Source organism: Rhinolophus hipposideros, assembly GCF_964194185.1.
Source record: "Rhinolophus hipposideros genome assembly, chromosome: 14".
Lineage (NCBI taxonomy): Eukaryota > Metazoa > Chordata > Mammalia > Chiroptera > Rhinolophidae > Rhinolophus > Rhinolophus hipposideros.
The window spans coordinates 4076995-4097684 of record NC_138060.1 but is presented as its reverse complement, the minus strand read 5'-3'; positions in this window follow the sequence as shown (position 1 = coordinate 4097684).

The following is a 20690-nucleotide window of genomic DNA, read 5'->3' as shown; positions in this document are numbered from 1 at the left end:
GCTTCCAGAGGGGCTGCTGGATGGCTCCATTGGTTAGAGCGTGAGCTCTTAACAAGGTTGCTGGTTTAATTCCCACATGGGATGGTGGACTGTGCCCCCTGTTTTGAAAACAGCACTAGATTTGGCGCTGAGCTGTGCCCTCCACAACTAGATTGAAGGACAACAACTTGGAGTTGATGGGCCCTGGAGAAACACACTGTCCCCCAATATTCTCCAATAAAATTTAAAAAAAAAAAGAAAAGAAAAGAATTATTTTAAAAAATGTATTTCAAAGAAACATGGTTAGAAATCCAACTTTTGGAAATCAAATTTCCAAATTTGATGAAAATTACAAACCCAGGTTGAAGAAGCTCAATGAATCTCAAGCACAGAAACAGAAAATTGCACCAAAGCTAATCAAATTACTTAAAACTGTTGTTATGACACAAACTTAACTGTATCTAGGAGAAAAGGACACATTACAAACAGAGTAAAATAGATAAATGACAGAACGCAGCAGACATTCCCTCAGAAATAATGGAAGCTCAAAGACAGTGGTGCAACTATTTTAAATATTGAGGGGGGGAAATCAACTTCAAATTCTATACCCAGCAAAACTTTTTTTCAAAAATGAAGGTGAAATAAAGACTTTTTCAGACATACAAAAGCTAAGAAAATTTATCTCCAGCAGACCAATATTACAAATATCAATACAGCAGCATGCTAAGCATTTTATGTGCTTTTCTTCATCAAATTCTTTCCCAAACCTTATAGGTACATTCTGTTGTCATCCTTACTTTATGGAGTAGGGAATTAAGGTTGTGAGACCGCAAAGAAACACAGCATGGTGCAGCCAGACTACAGAGCTTGCACTTGTAGATATCAAGCCAATTTGAAAGGCGGCATACTCTATGATTCCAATTACGTAACATTCTGGAAAAGGAAAAACTATAGAGACAGTAGAAAGATCCGTGATTACCAACCGGTATGGTGGGAAGATCCATAAGTGAGAAAAGAATCGAGAATTTTCAGGGCAGTGAAAATGCTTTGCATGATACCATAATGATAGATATGTGCTTTTAGACATTTGCCCACGGATATACAGCACCAAGAGGGAACCCTAAGCTCATTCTGGACTTTGGATGATGATGATGTGTTGATACAGGTTCATCAGTTGTAACAAAAGTACCGGGCTGATGTTGGGATGTTGGCAATGGAGTCTGTGCATGTGTGGGGTCGGGGGTACATGGGATACCTTCTCCTCGGTTTTGCTGTGAACCTAAAACTGGTCTAAAAAATTATCTTACATTTCTTTTTAAAGCCTAGTATCTTTATATTTGTTTCACTAGTCTAAAACTAACTTATAAGCAAGGAATAGTGTTTTGGCATTTGGCACGGTGGGCCATGACAATTGAAATCAAGTGTTCAACAAACGTTTTGACAATTAAGCTATTAATATTAACTAATATATTAATATATTAATTAATATATTAATATATTAATGTTATCATTATTTTAAAGAGTGATTGTATTTACTAATGACCTTTGTTACAAAATCATATTTAATTACTTTCTTAGTTGTATTTTAGATAGTAAAAATACAGAGAAAATTTTAGGTAATACACTACAAAATTTTAGACAATCACTTACTTCATGTAGTTATTCATGGTCATTCATCTTATTAAAATAATAACAGAAGTAAAATTTCTGAAGCATTTAGAATTAAAGAAAAAAACTCATAAAACTCCTTAATTGAATCTAGAAACTGAATGAAAGTAAAGGATTAAACTTATATCTTAGATAAATTATTAGATTTTAAAAGCCCTATTAACATTTGCCTTTATTTTTTCATTTAAAAAATCTCTAAAAATGCTATCCATTAACAAGTTATGGTTAAGCTGTTTGTTATTTTACTCAATTTTTCTAAACACTATTGAATTGGGAGTACTGTAAGAGAAGTTTGTAAGTCAATTTATGTCCAGTTGCATTAATCAATTAGTAGTCATTTGATCCTACATACTGAACTTCAGTAAAAATTTGTACAAAATTATTGTTAAAATATTGCATCATAGAGAAAAATCCATAGGCTTATATCATTGAAATTGTAACTTCCACACAAAACGTTTTTTGTTTTAATAAAAAACATTTAAGTGATTCTGATATTCTAGAGGAACTATAAGACATTGCCTATGAAAGGAAAATGATGATAGGAAATTTAGAATGTCTTATAAAACTCATTTGTAGACACATCATCTGGGATTAAAAGCAAATCATATGATTAAAGGATTTTAAAGATTTTTACTCTATTTGGAATTTTGAAAGAACAAATAAGCCCATTTTGTCTCATGGTTTACTTACTTAAAGTTTCTCAAAACTTCATTCAAATAAAAGATTTAATTGAATAATAACAAATGTTTTGAGTATAGACTTTCGTCTTTATATTTTGCAGATTATCAACAACACCTATATAATTCCATAGACCAATCAAGTATTCGTTGAACCTGAAATAATTTTATATACAATAAAAAGTAACTAGATATTTACATTTTTAAAATTCAAGAAGGAACATAATCTAAGTCTACATAAAAAGACAGCTGTAACACTTGATTCCAATGGGAAAAAGTACTACTAACTCTGCTTTGAAAAAGAGAATGAATATTCTATAAATAAGTATATAAATCCCCTCATCAATATTAACTGATCATAATTGAGAACGAATATAAAAACTTTAAGAGAAACTTCAAATTGATAAAAGGAATAATAATTTTAATATGTATAAATGTGTTTTTACATTTAAAAAAATCAGATCATTTTAAAATGTCAATGATGAACTGACAGTTCTTCTAAATCATTCAAAACTGACATACTTTTCTCTGTAATTAGTTATTGAACTCTGAGAACATATTAGTAATCTGATATAAATGAAAAGAGCAAAGAACAATTAACATTAAATGATGTATTCAGACAAGCTATCTCTATCTTTGAGATATATCTGTATGTCTTTATGTGATACCATTAAATACAGCATTTAGGTTTCCTGAGGCCTTCTGTAGGTAAGAAAGAGTACCTGAAAATAATCAAAGGAAGGAAAAAAACCAATATCCATTGTTTTTCTGTATTACAACATTTGCTTATTTATCCGATCAATTATTCTTTCATTTATATATGTTTTCATACCAGTTAAAATAGCTGTTTATCTACATAGAAGAAAACATAGGTACTAAACTTATGGACGTTGGGTTCAAAGAGCATTTTATGAATTTGACTCCAAAGGCAATGGAAGTAAAAGCTAAAATAAACAAATGGGACTATATGAAACTGAAAAGCTTCTGCACAGCAAAAGAAACCATCGACAAAATAAAGAGGCAACCGACTGAATGGGAGAAGTTTTTTGCAAACAGTTCCTCCGATAAGGGTCTAATATCCAAAATATACAAGGAACTCATGAAACTCAATAACAAAAAAACAAACAACCCAATTAAAAAATGGGCAGAGGACCTGAAGAGACATTTCTCCAAAGAGGACTTACAAATGGCAAATAGACATATGAAAAAATGCTCAACATCACTAATCATCAGAGAAATGCAAATAAAAACCACAATGAGATATCACCTTACCCCAGTCAGAATGGCCAAGACATGCAAACAACCAAAATGTCCTTCGATAGATGAATGGATAAAGAAGTTGTGGTATATATACACAATGGAATACTATTCGGCGTTAAGGAAAGATGATATAGGAGCATTTGTGACAACATGGATGGATCTTGAGAGTATAATGCTAAGTGAAATAAGTCAGACAGAAAAAGCAGAGAACCCTATGACTTCACTGATATGTGGTATATAAACCAAAAACAAGACAAACAAATGAGAAACAAAAACTCAGACACAGACAATAGTTTAGTGGTTACCAGAGGGTAAAGGGGGTGGGGGGATGGGAGATGAGGGTAAGGGGGATCAAATATATGGTGATGGAAGGAGAACTGACTCTGGGTGGTGAACACACAATGGGATTTATAGATGATGTAATACAGAATTGTACACCTGAAATTATGTAATTTCATTAACAATTGTCACCCTAATAAACAAATTTAAAAAACAACAACAGCTGTTTATGTGCTGTATCTGGTAATTATGTCCTATAACATTATGCTATTTGAATCAATGATGCTTGTTTTAAATAGATCAATTGTGAGGAGGAAAATGTTTTGGATTTTTAATTAAACATAGAAATAATAGTAAGTTATAGTGAGTAGTTATTTAATCCTGTAACTTCCTTACATCTCAATAAACCATTCTAAATAGAATCAAAACAAAGTGTTTAAATTTGTATAGAAAATACTATACAAATACACTTGTACAGAATTTGCATTATTGGAGTGATTGAAAATGAATTACAGGCAATTCATTATATATGACTTATACATTTATGAGTAAAAACAAAGCATAATTAGTTTTAAGTTAGGATGAGTTACAATTTTATGTATCTTAATTTATATCTTTATTTCTGTTGATAAAAATATGTATAACTCTCGTATGGTGATACGAAACTTGGGAAAATTAAGATTCAGAAACTGAAGTTTCTCCTCTTAAACAAAGCACAGATACTTCAAAGCACGAGCTCTTAAGATTGTTTAAATGTGCCCAGCGAACCTCATCCTACTTGTCAGGAATAACTTCTATAGCATTATGTTTATTTCTGTTGCTCTTGAGAATTTTTTTTTTTCTCCAATGCATGATTTCCAGCTACTGTCAACCCTTCTACTTGGGCCCAATCAAAACTTCGTCCCATGAAGTATTGGCATTGTTGGATGATCTAATATTGTAGATGACTAAAGCTTATGTGCAGCTTATCACATTGTGGGACTCCAGGGCGAGAAATGTGTGTTTTCTATTTTCTTATCAGAATAAGACTTGGAGCCACCTGATATCAGACCCTAGATGTTACCTCCCCAAAATCCAATTTATCCAATCTATTTTAGACTTAAGCATCCCATAAAGCCCTCCACACCTCACTGTACTTTATGATAGATAAGGTGGAAAATTCAAGGCACTGTTGGTGAAAATAAAACAACAAAGTCTGCACACACAAATTCTGCCAGAGAAGTACATTTAATCATTTTAAAATAGAGAATTCACTTAGTAAACTTTTCTAAGCATCTTGTTTATATAAATAATAGAATAAAGCATAGTTGTTTTTATTTCTAAAAATTGTCAGGTAATTTGCATCCCTGCCCTTTATCTATACTATTATTGAAGTATTAGAGGAATAAAGTTCCATTTGCTTCTATTCACTGAAGACTGTCATATTCAGATAATGGCACAATTCAGAATTATCAAGTGCCAGGAGATTATAAAAGTTAATGGAACAAAATGGTATTAGTATAAGATTTGGGGAAAGTCTCGTGAGATTTGGTACAGTAACTTCACAATTAAATTACTATGTCACTACTGTATGTGCAGACAAAGGCAAGTGTGTTGAATTCAGTACTGATAGATCTTATGAATGATCTAGAAATGAAACTACATTGTTTAGATAAATGTGAATCTTTTCCGAGTGTTGCTTTCTCTTCCACTGCACAATCCTCAGGGAAGGGCACAGCAATGGCAATGTAAGTCAACCAAGCAGACATCTTGAGTGGCTTTCTGTAACTCAAAATGCAGAGTCCAAAGGAAAAAAGAGGTGTTTGGGGATACAAGTACTATCACCAAGAAGCTCCTTTCAGATTCATGTGTTGTTTTCTCTTCACTGAAAGCTTCCCATAAACAGGCTGACTCTTGTAGAATTTATTCATTATGTTGAAACGACTGTTTCCCTCCTTGGCCCTCAGGCTACTAGGCAATAACTGGGTCACAGCCCTTCTGAACGACCTCTAGGCTCCTCCCTCTCGTCCTCGCCCTGGCTACAGCCACTGTTCCTGCTTCTCTATCCTCATGGATGTCCAGGTGTCATCTAAGACCTCATGTCCCCCAACATGGGCTCATTACCTTCTCTGGAAAGAAGTTACTTAAAATATATTGTCAAAAGGATTAGAGCGAGAATGAGGGACTTAGCACAGTGACTGGCACTGAAAATTTCTTAATATCTGTTAGTGATGCCATTATGAGTAATGATATTCTTAGATCTAGTGGTCCTCCTGCATTCTCTGCTGTACCCATGTGATTATCTTTCCTTGACCACTCAGCATGAAAAACAAAGTCCTTGTCATTCCTTTGTCATCCTCACTCAGGCTGTCCTACCTGGTTACAAATTCCTCTATGTTTTATCTTTTGGGGATTTTTTTTTTCTCATGTCACTGTGACTATCACACTATTACCTCTTGTTCAAATTCTGCCTAACCAATAGCCAGTCTCCATTCCCTCTTCCTTGTTAATAGAGTCTGTTTCCCGCTTTGGAGACTGAAATGCCATATATTCATATTCCTAGCCTTCGTTGCACCTAACAGAGTCATGTGACCCAATCCTGCCAATCAGACGTGAGGGAGACTTCTAGGAAAGCTATTGTTTTCTTTCAAAAATAAATGTAAAAACAAATAATAATAAAACAATATAAAATACTTATCTAATGAAAAACTATATAAACAAGACATGGGTAGAAACTTATCTTCAAAAGCCATGCATGGAAATATCCATTGTTTTCTTCACTGGAAGTTTTCACATCAGCATCCCATGTCACCCTGAAACCGCTACAGTCATGCTGTTAATATGCAAGGAGACATCACCTTTATATAGAATGACTGGAGGACATAAAGGGAAGCCACCTGGGTCTTGATTTTGTTTTATTCCTTTCAAACTTATGTAGAACCTAGAGCCTAAGTTGGTCTTCTAACTGGTTTGCTTGTTTATTCTTCCATTTCTCCAAACTACCCTACACATTGCTGCTAAGAAGTACTCTTCAGACCCCCTTTTTATTATGTCTCAGTTCTGATTAAATACCTTTAATAGCTTTTGGTTTCCATAGTAATCATCTCCAAATGGTGTGGGGTTGGCAGGATAATCCAGGGTAGCACATGAAGAACCTGTTAGAAATTACATATAAATGAGAGAAATTAAACTTCTCTGGGATTTCCTATGTTCGTTGACAAGGACTTTCTCACTGGCTCATTTATCAGATGGTCACATATCACACATGTGGCAATTCTATACTGGGGACCTATGGCAAGGCACCCTCAGTGATTCAATTGCTTTCAGAATATTTGGAGATATTGAAGGTTACCCAAGTTTGGTTAAGTGGACTTACAGATTATAAGAATTATTTTTTTTAAAACTAACTCTAAAAGTTGGCTTAAAGGGATTTCCGTTAAGCCACAGTACTTGAAGATAGTCTAGTTATGCCAGCATTCTTCAGCTATTCAGGACATAAGCACTGTCAGCTTCACTGGACGCACACACCAGTCATCTAGCAATTATATTCAATGTGAGTCAGCCCAACAAATTGAGAATTATCAAGAATACAATTGAAAATATGGATTAATGTTCACTATTATTAATGATGGCACTACCTTTTCGAAATGATGCCTTGAGATCTTAGCCCATGAGAGAAGTATATGGATACAATACATAAAAATAAGTACATTGGGAATAGAAGGTCAAGATTGTGTTTTAATAGTACAGATTTCTATCAAAATAAATTGGACACCTGTAACCTCCAGGACAGTGTTTTCCTTTTGCTACTTAGTTAAATCTTGCTTCCTTCTTCAATATTACAAAATCATTATAAATAAGTTCTCCCATTTATTAAATGCTTAATTGTATGCCTAGCACTGTGCTAAGCCCTATGCATGATAGCATTTATTTTATTTCATAATCCTTATAAACAACCTTGTAAACTAAATACTGTTCTCTCATTTTTACAGATGAAGAAACTGAGATTTGAAAACCATTTGCAGAGCTACCCTGCTAATAAGTTAAAGAACTGGGATCTAGGTTTCATGTAAGTCCAAAATACTTCCTTTAAACTGTCTAATACTTTAACCCATCTCTTTATCTTATCTCAACTCCTATGTCCCCCTGAGAGTGGCAACAAATAAACCAACACAACTAACTAAAAAAACTAAGCATATACTATGTACATGTTGGTGAAAGACTGTTACTGGCTCTTGGATTCCTCACGTCTCCAAACATTGTTTTGTTTTATTTGGAGTTGGTTGTGAAACAGAACAAAATATGTACACTCAGCTTTTGTCCCTTTGACCAGCCGATGACTATATTTGTTAAGGTTTTCATCAAACTTTTATCGAAGTATTTTTTTCTTGATGCCACACAGCACTTCTGAGAGACAGAGCTCAATTAGAATGGACTGTTTTGAGGTTGAGTAACTGAAGTAGCTGCTTTGACATAAGGACAGCCTATTTACTTAGCCTTGTGGGACTGTCCTGGGCTATAACAGGGAGTAACTTTCACCTACTGTAGGTATCTTGAGCTTGTGCCCACTCTCATCTGGCTAACTTTTAGTCAATAAGCTACACTTCTGCCATACTTGTGAAATACAGAGGTTAAGTTAACTTTGCCAACAAAAAAAACAGTTTTATTATAGCATCAACAAAGAGTAAAGGGGCTTATTCTGATTTCTTAAAAATAGGGCTCTCAGTCTTCAAACTCCTCAAATAATAGATTTCAAAAATGCGGTATGTCTCAAATTGATCTTTCCTGCTACGTTATTTTAGTTGTATCAAAACAGGGAACTTCTTCTTGGAAAACAAAAGAGTATTCAATGGCTGGAGGGTATTGCAGTCTAGGCATTTTCTAGAATACTAGCAGATTCAGGCTGAAGTTAGGAACTGACATCACCAGTAAGAGAGAAAACTCGTCCTCAGAAGGGAATCACAGATTTGAAAATAATAGAACCCCAATCAACTTCTTTTATATATAAAAGAATCACTGTACAAAATAGCACCCAAAAACCTGGGAGGTTGGACATCTTCCAATTTTGCAATTTGATTTAGCAATATATATAGATGTATACTGTGCCTTTAACTTGAAAATCGTGATCAACTTTGAATATTTAAGAAATGCATGGTAAGTTATATGAAAGAAAAAAGTAAGTAGAGCCTGAGTTTTTGAAAGCAAAGACCAATTTGATGACTTTCTACAGTTTTATTATAGTTTCTTTGGAACCTGGGTGCTTCACAAGTACTCTTTTTGTCCCGGCAATTGTAAGACAGAAGTAATCAGGGTAGTGGTGGGTATGTCTAAAGTTAAGCAAGAATTTACTTCCTTTTTGGAGTTTTCCATGTTGTACAGAGCTTTCTCATTCAAAGACATGTCTGTGGGAGAAACTTGTGGGAGTCAGGAAAAGTTAAGCTTCAGAAAACTAACATTTTCAGATTCTTTTGACTGGTATAGGCATCTCTTACGTATGAACAGCTTTTGCTCTTCATTAGTATGGTAAAACATAAACCACAGCTTGATATGGGACTTGGTAGATGAATGCAGGAGCTGAGTTTACTAGCAACGTTTCATTTTCTTCAATGTCTATACCTAACAAATCCTTTCTTACGAGAGAATCATCGTGTCTCCTTTGGAATGTTTCCTTGCAGGAGTTAAACATGATGGTGTTGTTATTGTGTGGAGAGAGAGAGAGAGAGAGAGAGAGAGAGAGAGAGAGAGAGAGAGAGAGAGAGAGAGAGAGAGAGAGAGAGAGAGAGAAAGAGAGAGACAGAGTTCACTGAAGAATAAAGTCCTTACCAAGAGATAATAGTTCATCCACCGGTGATATTCTTCCTCATGTTACAGAAAATTAGAATGACTTAATAATAATATCTAAACTTAATAGGGAGTTTTATGTCTCATGCTCTCAGGTATTTAATTTAAAAATAATTGCACTGGTGTTCCAGGCTTTAGCTCCATAGAGAGCACTGCCTCCTCTTTGAGTCAGCTTCCTGCTCTAAGCGTGGCCCGCAGAGTTGGAAGGCAGCTACCCTGCAAAGTGCTTGTTTTCCCTGTTGTATATTCTGCACTCTGGCCACATCTCAGCTGTTAGTTCTCCCCAAGGAAAAAGCAGCAAGCAAAGAATATGAATAAATAAGTGCTCAACATCTCGCATGTCCAAAGTTTATTGTAATTTCTTGCAATGATGATGGACATTTTGCAAGCTTTATTTAGGGAGACTTGGCATCATCATAAGCTGTAACTGATATGGAAGGTACCTCTATCCCTGCTAAGATATGGATTTGCATGCTAACTTAAATAATGATTGTGCAGTTCATAAACTGATCTTAAAAATATGATTCTCTAAATGGAATTCCACTGGTCATATACTCAATGTAAATTTACATTAAAAAATTCAAAACAGTAACATTTACCACATTATTTTTTATTTAGTGATCACTTTTGTGTTTGTGTTTTTTCTCCATAAATCACATTGCGTACTATAGCTTTAAATGAATCTTTTTGCCTTGTTTTTATTTAAAATTTAATTTCATCTTATTTCTCTAGGTCCTTTAAAATGCATTAATTTGTAGATACCAAAAATTACAAATATGAAACTCTTTTGATTGTATTCTTCCCAATATGCAAAGACTATAGTCATGTATTTTTATTACTTACTGACCAAAATTTATAATATATTTCAAATATATTTATCATATGATCAATTTTATAAAGCGGTGTGTTTTAATGGGGGAAAATCCGACTTTAGTATTTGGACCAGCCTGTGTTAGAGTCCCAGGTCTGTAGCTCCCTCCAAAGGCTGCTTTAGTTCTTGGGCAAGATATATGAAGTCTCTTGTCCCCTACTTTCTCATAGTCGTAATTAGATACAGGAATCCCAAATCTACTCCTTTTCTTTTTAATGTTATGAATTCCCTTCATTATATTCAAAAAGCAAAAGGTAGGGTGATAGGACATGGAATCAGAAGACATGGACTCAGGTTTGAGTCTAAGTTTGAGTCCAATCATTTCAGCTGTGTGATTGTGCAGAAAAGGGCTCACTGCTAGCCTGAGGTTGCGGCCCCTAGAAAGTTCTGCCTGAAATGTTGGCCTCTGACTGATGTATAGCAACTTGGATTTTGTGAGACTTCTCACCACCCTTACTGGTAAGAATGTCTGGCTGTGCCTAGATTGTTTGCATAAACAGTGTCACTTATGTGGAACACCTGCCTTCCTTCAGGGAATCTGGAGTTTTTGGTGTGTGCTAGGCAGACGGTGCCTGTGTACCCAGGCCCCAGCAAAAATCCTGGGCATTGTCTCTAATGAACTTCCCCGAAGAAAACAGCTCATATGTGTTGTTATAACTAGTTGGAGGCATTAAACACATACTGTGCTATTTCACTGGGAGATGACTCTGAGAAGCTTGCACCTGGTTTCCTCCATATCTCACTTATGTGCATTTTCCTTTGCTGATTTTGCCTTGTACCCCTTCTCTGCAAGTCATAGCTGGGGGTATGACTATATGCGGAGTCCTTTGAGTCCTCCTACCAAAGCGTTGAACCTATGGTTACTTGGGGACCCTGACAGTGATCTTGAACAAGCTAACAAAGTTCTCTGAGTCTATTCTGTCTTTTGTCAAATGTATATAATGCTGATATCTCACTTTCGGGATGGCTGTGAAGTTAGAATATGATTGCATATTTCTGCAAAGTGTCATACGTATGTGAGTTGTTGCCATTCCTGTCGTCGTCGTCATGCCCTTTATGTTAGATCTCTTCCTGATGCTTTGGTATACACTTTCTTGATGCTGTATGAGAGGACAGGAGAGGCATCCAAGTCCCTCCCCTTTCTCAGCTTGGCTCTGCTATGGTTCTATAATGAACCCATAAGAGATCACATAGAGGTAAAGAGTTTCCACATACTGTGACCGGCTCTCTTTCAGAAGCATCTAGAACAGTGTGGTAGAACTGGCTTTTTGCCTGCTTAACAGGCAGCCAACACCATCCTCATTTCCACTTACCAGAACCCTGATTTTTTTTTTTTTTAATGGGGAGAGAAAGACTGTTTAGTCTCAGTGAAGGTAGGTTCCTATCCCAGCCCAGAAGATGAATCCTGGTTAGTCAAAACAGATCATGATGAAATAATCTCATTCCCCCTGACCACTGATTGGTCTTAGAATAAGCAGGTGACTATGTTTTTATAGATGAGATGGAAGAGTAAGACTGCTAGGAGGTATTTCCCTGTCTACAGAAGAACAGAAAGCCTCACGAGACAAAAGCCTTTTCTTACTTGACTCTTTCCTGCCAAGAGCATGAATGTGACAACTGGCGGCACAGTGGCCATTTTGTGTCCATGAGGACGTAAGCCAACAAAGCAAGGATGTCCATATAGAAGTCCTCTGCTTTTAGCATCAGAATGGCTCCTTACTGAGACACCATGCCCAACATGTGACAGGCACTCCAACAACAGAAACTTTTTAAATATAGCTTGACTGATACAGGATACATACAATATTTGTATCCATAATGTATAAAGCCTGTTAATAGTAGATATCTCTATGAATCAATACAAGTGTCAAATCTAAAGCAAACATTTGCATATATGGTGATTGGAACCTTACTGTGAAACTGACCTTGTTCTAAATCCCAAAACAGATGTCTTATTGGATTACTATAATGAAAACAAACACTTTTAGAGCAATAGTAACAAAGGTAACAACATATATTCTGAAATACAGCCTTTAATAGAAATGCTTTAACAGAAATGCTTCTGTTTATACCATTCCCGTTTATAAAATACTATTACCATTGGGTGTTTGGGGTCAGTTCAGTTTGTTTGAAGCAGAAATAGATATGACAGAAAGTACTTTTTTTCTTTACAAAAACTGGGGAGAATATCACTTTGGGTCTATAATAAAAACTTTAGGTGCCTCACTTCAATCTCACATCTTCAGTAAACACTTGCTGTCATATTAACGCATTGCTTATTAATAAGTGGAAAAAATTTAAATATCTATATCTTAGCCTAACTGCTTAGCTAGCTTAGATCGTGAATAATTGATGACAATTTTGAGTTGAGATGTATCTGTGGTACACACTAGGCATAGTGGGCTTTGTTCTATCCTCTTTGCAGAGTATTCATCTTGTGTCTGGTTAACCTCAAAAGAACCAGATGCTACTTGACTTTCACTAAGCTGATTGATTAATGGATATGTGCAAGCTATATTTTCCACAGGAATCCCAAGTGTCCTCTGGTCTTTTATGAACTCTGATGAAGAATATAACAGGGAGTTTAAGAAAGGTACATCCTTTCCAGAAACGTCATCTTTAGGCAGAGGTATATGACCAATGGCTGAGGGCCAGGTAGCATTACACGAGGTCACTAATGGTGACTCTTGCACTTCCAACATAAATGTGCTTGGGTTTCTATTTCTCTATGTCTCTTTCCTCTTCAAATTCTTCTCTCTTTCCCTTTTTCTTTGGCCAATGTTTGTGTATCATGGCAGTTTGGAGTAAAGAGGTGGCTAATTCCTGTTAATTGTAGTTCAAGCTATGCCACGTTTGGCAAACATGAGTAGTAGATACTGAAAGTTAGCAGTGGGTATAAAATGAAAAGCTACAAGTACCAAGCAAGACAGAACTGGAGATGATATTCTTTTATTATTATTATTATTAGGTATTAGCTTCAGGTGTACAAAACAATGTAATAATTACACATTTCACCCCTCACAAAGTGATAACCCCTTCCCCCAATCTACCCAATCTATTTCCCCACTGACATCATATATATCTATTACAATTCCATTGATTTTATTCCCTATGCTGTACTCCATATCCTGTGACTATACACACACACACACACACACATATATAATTATAGTTGACATTCATTATTATTCAGCTTCAACTTCAGGTATACAGTGCATTGGTCAAACAGAGATGATATTGTTTTAAAGAAAACAATTTTGTACTTTAAGCCAATTCCTCATTACTTTTTTTAAAAGTAAGCTTTTTGTGACAACATGGATTATTATGCTAAGCAAAATAAGTCAGAAAAAAATCAAGAACCATATGATTTCACTGATATGTGGGATATAAAACTGAAGAAAAACAAAGGAACAAGACAAACAAAGAAACAAAAACTCATAGACACAGATAACAGTTTAGTGGTTACCAGAGGGGAAGGGGAAGGGGGGTGGTAGAGGGTAAAATGGATCAAATATGTGGTGATGGAAGGAGAACTGACTCTGGGTGGTGAACACACAATGTGATATATAGATGATGTATTACAGAATTGTACACCTGAAATCTATGTATATTTACTAGTAGTTGTCACCCCAATAAACTTTCATTTAAAAAAATAAGCTTTTTTTATTTTTTTATTTTAGAATAGTGTTAGGTTTACCAAAAAAAAAAGGGGGGGGGAAGACAGCACAGAGTTCCCAAATATCCCACACTAGTTTCCTCTACTCATACCATCTTGTATTGGTGGCATTCATTATTGTCACAATTAATGGACCAATATTGGTACATTATTTATTATTAACTAAAGTTCCTACATTATTCAGATTTTTTAGTTTTTATCATTTTTATGTCCTAGAATCCCATCCAGAACACCACATTCCATTTAGTAGTCATGTCTTCTTAGGCTCCTCTTGGCTGGGACTATCTCTCACTTTCTTTGGTTTTGATGACCGTGGGAAGTTTAAGGAGCACTGGTGAGGTATACTGTGGAATGTCCCTCAGTGGGGATTTCTCTCAGGTGGATTTTCTCATGAGTATACTGAGGTTATAGGTTTGGGGGAAGAAGACCACAAAGGTACAGTATGATTCTCATCACATCACATCAAGGGTATACACTCCCCAATAGGCTTATCACTGTTTGTTAACCTTGAATACCTGAATGAAGTAAAGTTTGTCAAGTTTCCACTATAAAATTACTCTTTTCCTCTCCCTTTTCTTATTGTACTTACTGTACTGCACATGTAAAGAGTGCAGAGTTATACTCCACCTCCAGGAGAGTGGAGCATCTACATAAATTATTCGAAATACTTCTTCACATGTAATTTGTCTGTCTCCCTCTTTCTTCCTTCCTTCCTTCCTTCCTTCTATAATTATAAACCAGTACTACTTTATTTATTTTGTTGCTCAAATCGGTGACCATGAGAAGCACTTTCAGCTGGCTCCTTTGTTCCCTGGACAGATCTCCATGGCTGTGGGTGTTTTGAGCACTTCCTTACTTTCTGGCACAAGGTTCTCCTGACTCTTCTATAAATTTTGCTGCCCAAGTCCTAGAATGAGCCATTTTTTCAAGGATCTCTGGTTCCTTTTATTAGAGAATTATATTAGAAACCAAGATCTGGGGGCTAGGTATGCTTGTTACTGTGGTGTCTTTGCTTCTAGGCCTTCTCTGCTGACAGAGCAAGCAAATATATGTGTGTACACTAACTCTTGTATCTACATATACCTATAAATATTTCTACATGTAACCAGCTATATCTCTATTAAATTAAACTTGAGTTCCTACTGTTGTCTCCAACTCTAATCCATTATCACATGGGTTATATTAACTTCCCTCTTACGTATCTGTAAACTTCCATTCCAAGTATGAGGAATGTGGCTCCCAGCATTTTTACTTAGTTGTTTATTTGCAGAGAAGTGTACATGTATAGTAGTTTCAGAAGTGATAATACATATTCCCAAAGGAAACAAACTTTAGCAAGTGTCGCTTAGTGTTTTTGTACACTTATTATTGCGTGCAGTCTTACTGACTCCAGTTATTTCTGCTGTTACTTAGGTCGCTAACTTTCTCGTTGTCCCCTGTCAGTGAAGTTGTCTCATACATCTGTAGTGCAGTCAGATAGTTTTGTCACATTTTGCATTTCACCCTTTGATTCCTCAGCCTCCTAAATTATTTTTTAAATTGCATACCTTCAAGTTTACTCTTTGTACTATAAATTTCTATGGATTTTTGACAAATGCTTTGTGTCATGTATCCACCATTAGAGTATCATACAGAATAGTTTCACTGCTTTAAAAATCTCCTGTGCTTTACCTATTTAAACCTCCCTCCCATCCTTTCAGAACCCCTAGCAACCACTGGTCAGTTCACCATTTCAATTGTTTTCGTTATTTCACAATGTTCTGTAGTTGGAACCATGCAGGATGTAGCCTTTCCAGACTGGCTTCTTTCACTTAGCAACAGCGTTTACTGTTGAACCACATCTTTGCATGGCTTGAGAGCTCATTGCTTTTCATAACAACTGGTGTTCTGTTATTTGGATGGACCTCAGTTTGATTATCCATTCACCAATTGAGGGGCATCTTGGTTTTGGTGATTATGAAGAAAGCTGCCATAAATATTTCATGTTTTGTTTTGAAAGTTTATGTGGACATAAGTTTCAAATCAGATAAACACCAAGGAGCACAATTACTGGTTCATGTGATAAAATTTTGTTGAGCTTTTTAATAAACTGCCTAACTGTCATGGAGACAGAGTGGTTGTATCATTTTTGCATTCCTCCCAGTAATGAAGTGAATTCCTGTTGCTCTGCATCCTCACCCATTGAGATTGTTAGTTTTTTAGATTTTACCATTCTAATAGGTGTGAGGTTTCTTACTGTTGTTTTGATTTGTATACCCATAATAAAAATGATGTGCATATTTTCATGTACTGATTTTCCATGTGTATATCTTCTGTTGTAAGGTATCTGTTTAAATCATTTGTCCATTTTTTAAATAGGGTTTTTTTTTTCTTTTGGTTTTATATTTAAAAACTCAACATCAAACCCAGGGTCACATAGATTTTCTCTAATGGTTTTTTCTGGAAGTTTTATAGTTTTGCATTTTACATTAATGTGCCTGATACATTTTGAGCTAATTATGATTAAGGTCTGTGTCTAGATTTATTTATTGCATATGGATGTCCAGTTGTTCCAACACCATTTGCTGAGAAGACTACTCTTTCTCCATTGAATTGCCTTTGCTCCTTTGTCAGTGTCAATTGACTATAATTGTGTGAGTCTATTTCTGGGTTCTCTATTCTGCCCATTGGTCTATGTGTCTGTTCTCTCACCAACACAACCATGTCTTGATTATTGCAGTTTTATACTAAATCCTGAAATTGTAGAATATAAGTCGTCTAATTTTGTTCTTTTTCTTCAATATTGTATTGGCTCTTTTAGCTCTTTCTCCTTTCCATATAAAATTGAGAATTAGGGTCAATAACTACAAAATATCTTGCTGTTATTTTTATTGGTATTATGTTGAATCTGCACATCAAGTTGTGAAGAATTGACATTGCGTCTTCTAATCAATGACATGGAATACACGGAACCTCAGTATTTTAATTTATTTAGCTCTTTGATTTATTTCATTGTAATTTTCCACATATAGAAGCCTTGTACATATTGTTTCATTTGTACATCAGTATTTTAATTTTTGATGCTAATATAAATATAAATTATATTGTTTTAATAATTTCTAATTCCTATTTTTGAAAGCCATTGCTTTTATCTAAGAAGGCAATTGATTTTTGTATATTAATCATATATCCTACGACCTTGCTATACTCACTCATTCCAGAAGTTTTGGTAGCATCTTTGGGATATTCTAGATAGACAATCATGTCATGTATGAATAAAGGGTTTTATTTCCTTCCATTATGACTTTTTTAATATCAGAAAAATCAAGAAGTCCTGGAATATAACTGAAAAACACAATAGATCTTTTATAAATTCTCTCTTATGTTTCCTCTGGATTATTTGTTCAAAAAGCATCAGCAGAACTACATTCAAGTTTTCCTCTGCACTAGGTACACTGCAAGAAGAGTAAAGATTGCCTTATATATTTATTTAAGGAGGAAAATTTCTCAAGCAGGAATTTCTAGGGAGAAAATGAAAGTTTAGGGGAGATATCATAACTCTCCCAGAGTTAGTTCAATATTTCAAGTTCCTTTCTTTGATAGACTAAGTAACAACTATCTTTTTATGATAGAATTTTTGATTCTAAAATTCTTACAAAATATGTACTATAGTCTTTGTTTCCAACAAATTGGACTTTATAAATGTACTGCTAGTATTTTGTATAACATCCCTTTTTCAAGAGCGAAGTTATAACCTCTGATATGTCATGCTTTAGCATTGAGTTGCCGACTTCTTTCAGGAATGTACAAGTAGATCTTGCAATGAAATTGATTCATAACCATTACACAAAAACATGTGCTGATTACACACTGATGATATATTGATTATAGATCTAAGCAGAAAAGAAATGGAGATCACCACCTAAAACATGAATTGGGCTCCTATGTGGTTTGCAGCATGCTAAAATACGATCCACAAACAATGATCTGCAATGTACGGAAATTAATTTGGTAGTAAACCAGAATAAGATAACACAGGCAAGTCAATGCATCATCAGTCTGAACTTCTGACTGTAAGCCATGGCAATACAAGAATTTCTTACTGTGGAGCAAATAGCTGAGCAAGTTAGATTTCATTTAAGCAAAATTGCCTTTATTCATTTAACATAAACAAGTGCATTATATGCAAGGCATTGTGACAAAACAAGGGAGAGTGGTTAAAAGATAGAAATAAATGCACTAGGCTTTTGCCTTCTTAAATATATTAATTAGACTCTTAGGTCAGGCCATAGTGATGTTTTTGGAACTGACATAAATAGAGAAAGAAGTTTATTTTACGGGAGTTCTTATACAATATGGAGAAGAGCCTCAGAAAGACTGTGGAGTCATGAACTAGGCACTAAGGACACTGCACGTTTCCTTCCTTTGCTGATTATCAACGACTCTCCTCTTGTATGTGTATTTTATACTTCTCTTTAGCTTCGGACCTGCCTTTTCTGTTCCCCTGCCCATTACTAGCAACTAGTTGCCCATTTACGCATCCAACAAATACATATTGAGTGCTTGTAATTCCTAGCATTGTTCTAGAACACAGACAGCAATGAGAAGTCACAGAAACACCTGCCCCATCCAGCTCATACCCAAGTATACACCAGACAGACAGCAAACAACAAATATCAAAAATGAAATAAAATGGAAATGTTAGAAAGTGGAAGAGCTAAAGACAAAACTAATTAGAACAGACAAAGGGGGACTGAGTGTCCTGGGAATAGAGGAAGGAGGTTGCAGTTTTAGACAGAATGTCACAAAAAGCCTTATTGATGGGGGGGGGGCATTTGTGGAATGGCTGGAAGAAGTATGAGATTGGACAGTGCAAGTGTCTGGGGGAAGAGTCATGGGCAGAGGGAATGATTGGGCAAATGTCCTAAGATAGAGCATGCCAAGGGTGTCATGGTCCAGCGTGGAAGCCAGTGTGCCAGGGAGAACACGAGGATGAAGAGATGAAAGCAGAGAGGTACCAGGGCCAGATCACATAGAACTTTACAGGCTGTTTATAAAGACTGTTCCCCATCCCTGTAGAAAATGGGAGTCAGAAGGTTTGGCGGAGATAAATAATATGATCCACTTTTAAGGTTAGGTCTTACTGTCTGAGCTATGTGGAGGCAGATTAGTGACGCAATCTCTCCCACCCTGCTCCCCCCCCACACACACACACACTCCGTTTTGTGAGTCCGTGTTATGGAGGGAAGCGGTCCCATGCCCACTCCACGCCTGTCACCCCTTCCCCAGGAGCTGTGTTTCATAGGTGTGTCTAATGGCTGGAGCATATTTGTTCCCTCAGGAATCGTGTGCCTGAGAGATGGGGGAGTGCAATGGGAGAGCAGTTTTCAGAAAGTAGGGTGCAGCTGGAGGAAAGAGTATAAGGAGACTGGAAGCCCATTAATTGTTCACCTCCTGACAGTTACAATCTAACAGAATATAATGTGTTCATAAATATTTTCTCTCCCATGTTATAGCTAACCGTAATAGGAAGGGTATTGGTAACGTCTGAGGGCATGTTGGGTCATTAAGTCACTTGAGCTTGAAAGACAACTTAGATTTGGCCATATAGAGAAGGGGGTAGAGGTAGGGGTGAGATAAGAGGTCATTTAAAACAAAAGAAAGAATATAAGCAAGACGCCCCAAATGTTTTCTTCCCCAAACAGAGATAGGTAAAGTACAGTAGACAGTGTATTATGCACAAACAAATTATGCGTGCATTTACTCAGGAGACTGCTAAGCTACTCAATAATAATGGGTAATTGCCTTAGCAAACGGATCCTCCTTTCACTTACGTACGCCAAGAAACACTAAAAGGAAATGGTATTAAGAACAAAAGTCAATGTGAAACACATAATTTTCATGAACATAATTGTTACATTGAGCTGTTACACAGCACTCTTCTATTAGAAAGTCTAGAGACTCATTGATTAAAGAAATAGAAAAATTTCCACTTAAACTTCTTCCCGTTGGATATTTAAACTTGAGCACCAGTACTGGTAATGCACTATGGTCCAAATTCCAAAACAGACAAACAAACAAACAAAAACACCAGAGGCAATTAAAACAAAATTACCTATTTTAAGACAAAGGGGAATCCTCTGGGTAATTAAAATTTCCAGAATGTTAAAATTTGTTCCCAAAGTTATTATTGCAAAATATAGTTCTGTTTACTTGTTCTAACTTTTTTTGACCTCCCAAAGATTCTGTACAAATGCTTCTTTTTGCTCTTTCTTCCTTCTTTTCTTTCTTTTTTTAAAAACAAAAACCAAAAAACAAATCTTCCATGTAGGTACATTGAAATTCTAAACAACAATTATCTTTTTTGGCCCTTCTATTTTGAACAAAAGTTTCTATCTCAGGATTTTTTGCCAAAATTATACAAGGATTTCCCTCTTTTTCTCCTTTTTTAAAGAATTATTATGAGAAACAAAAACTCATA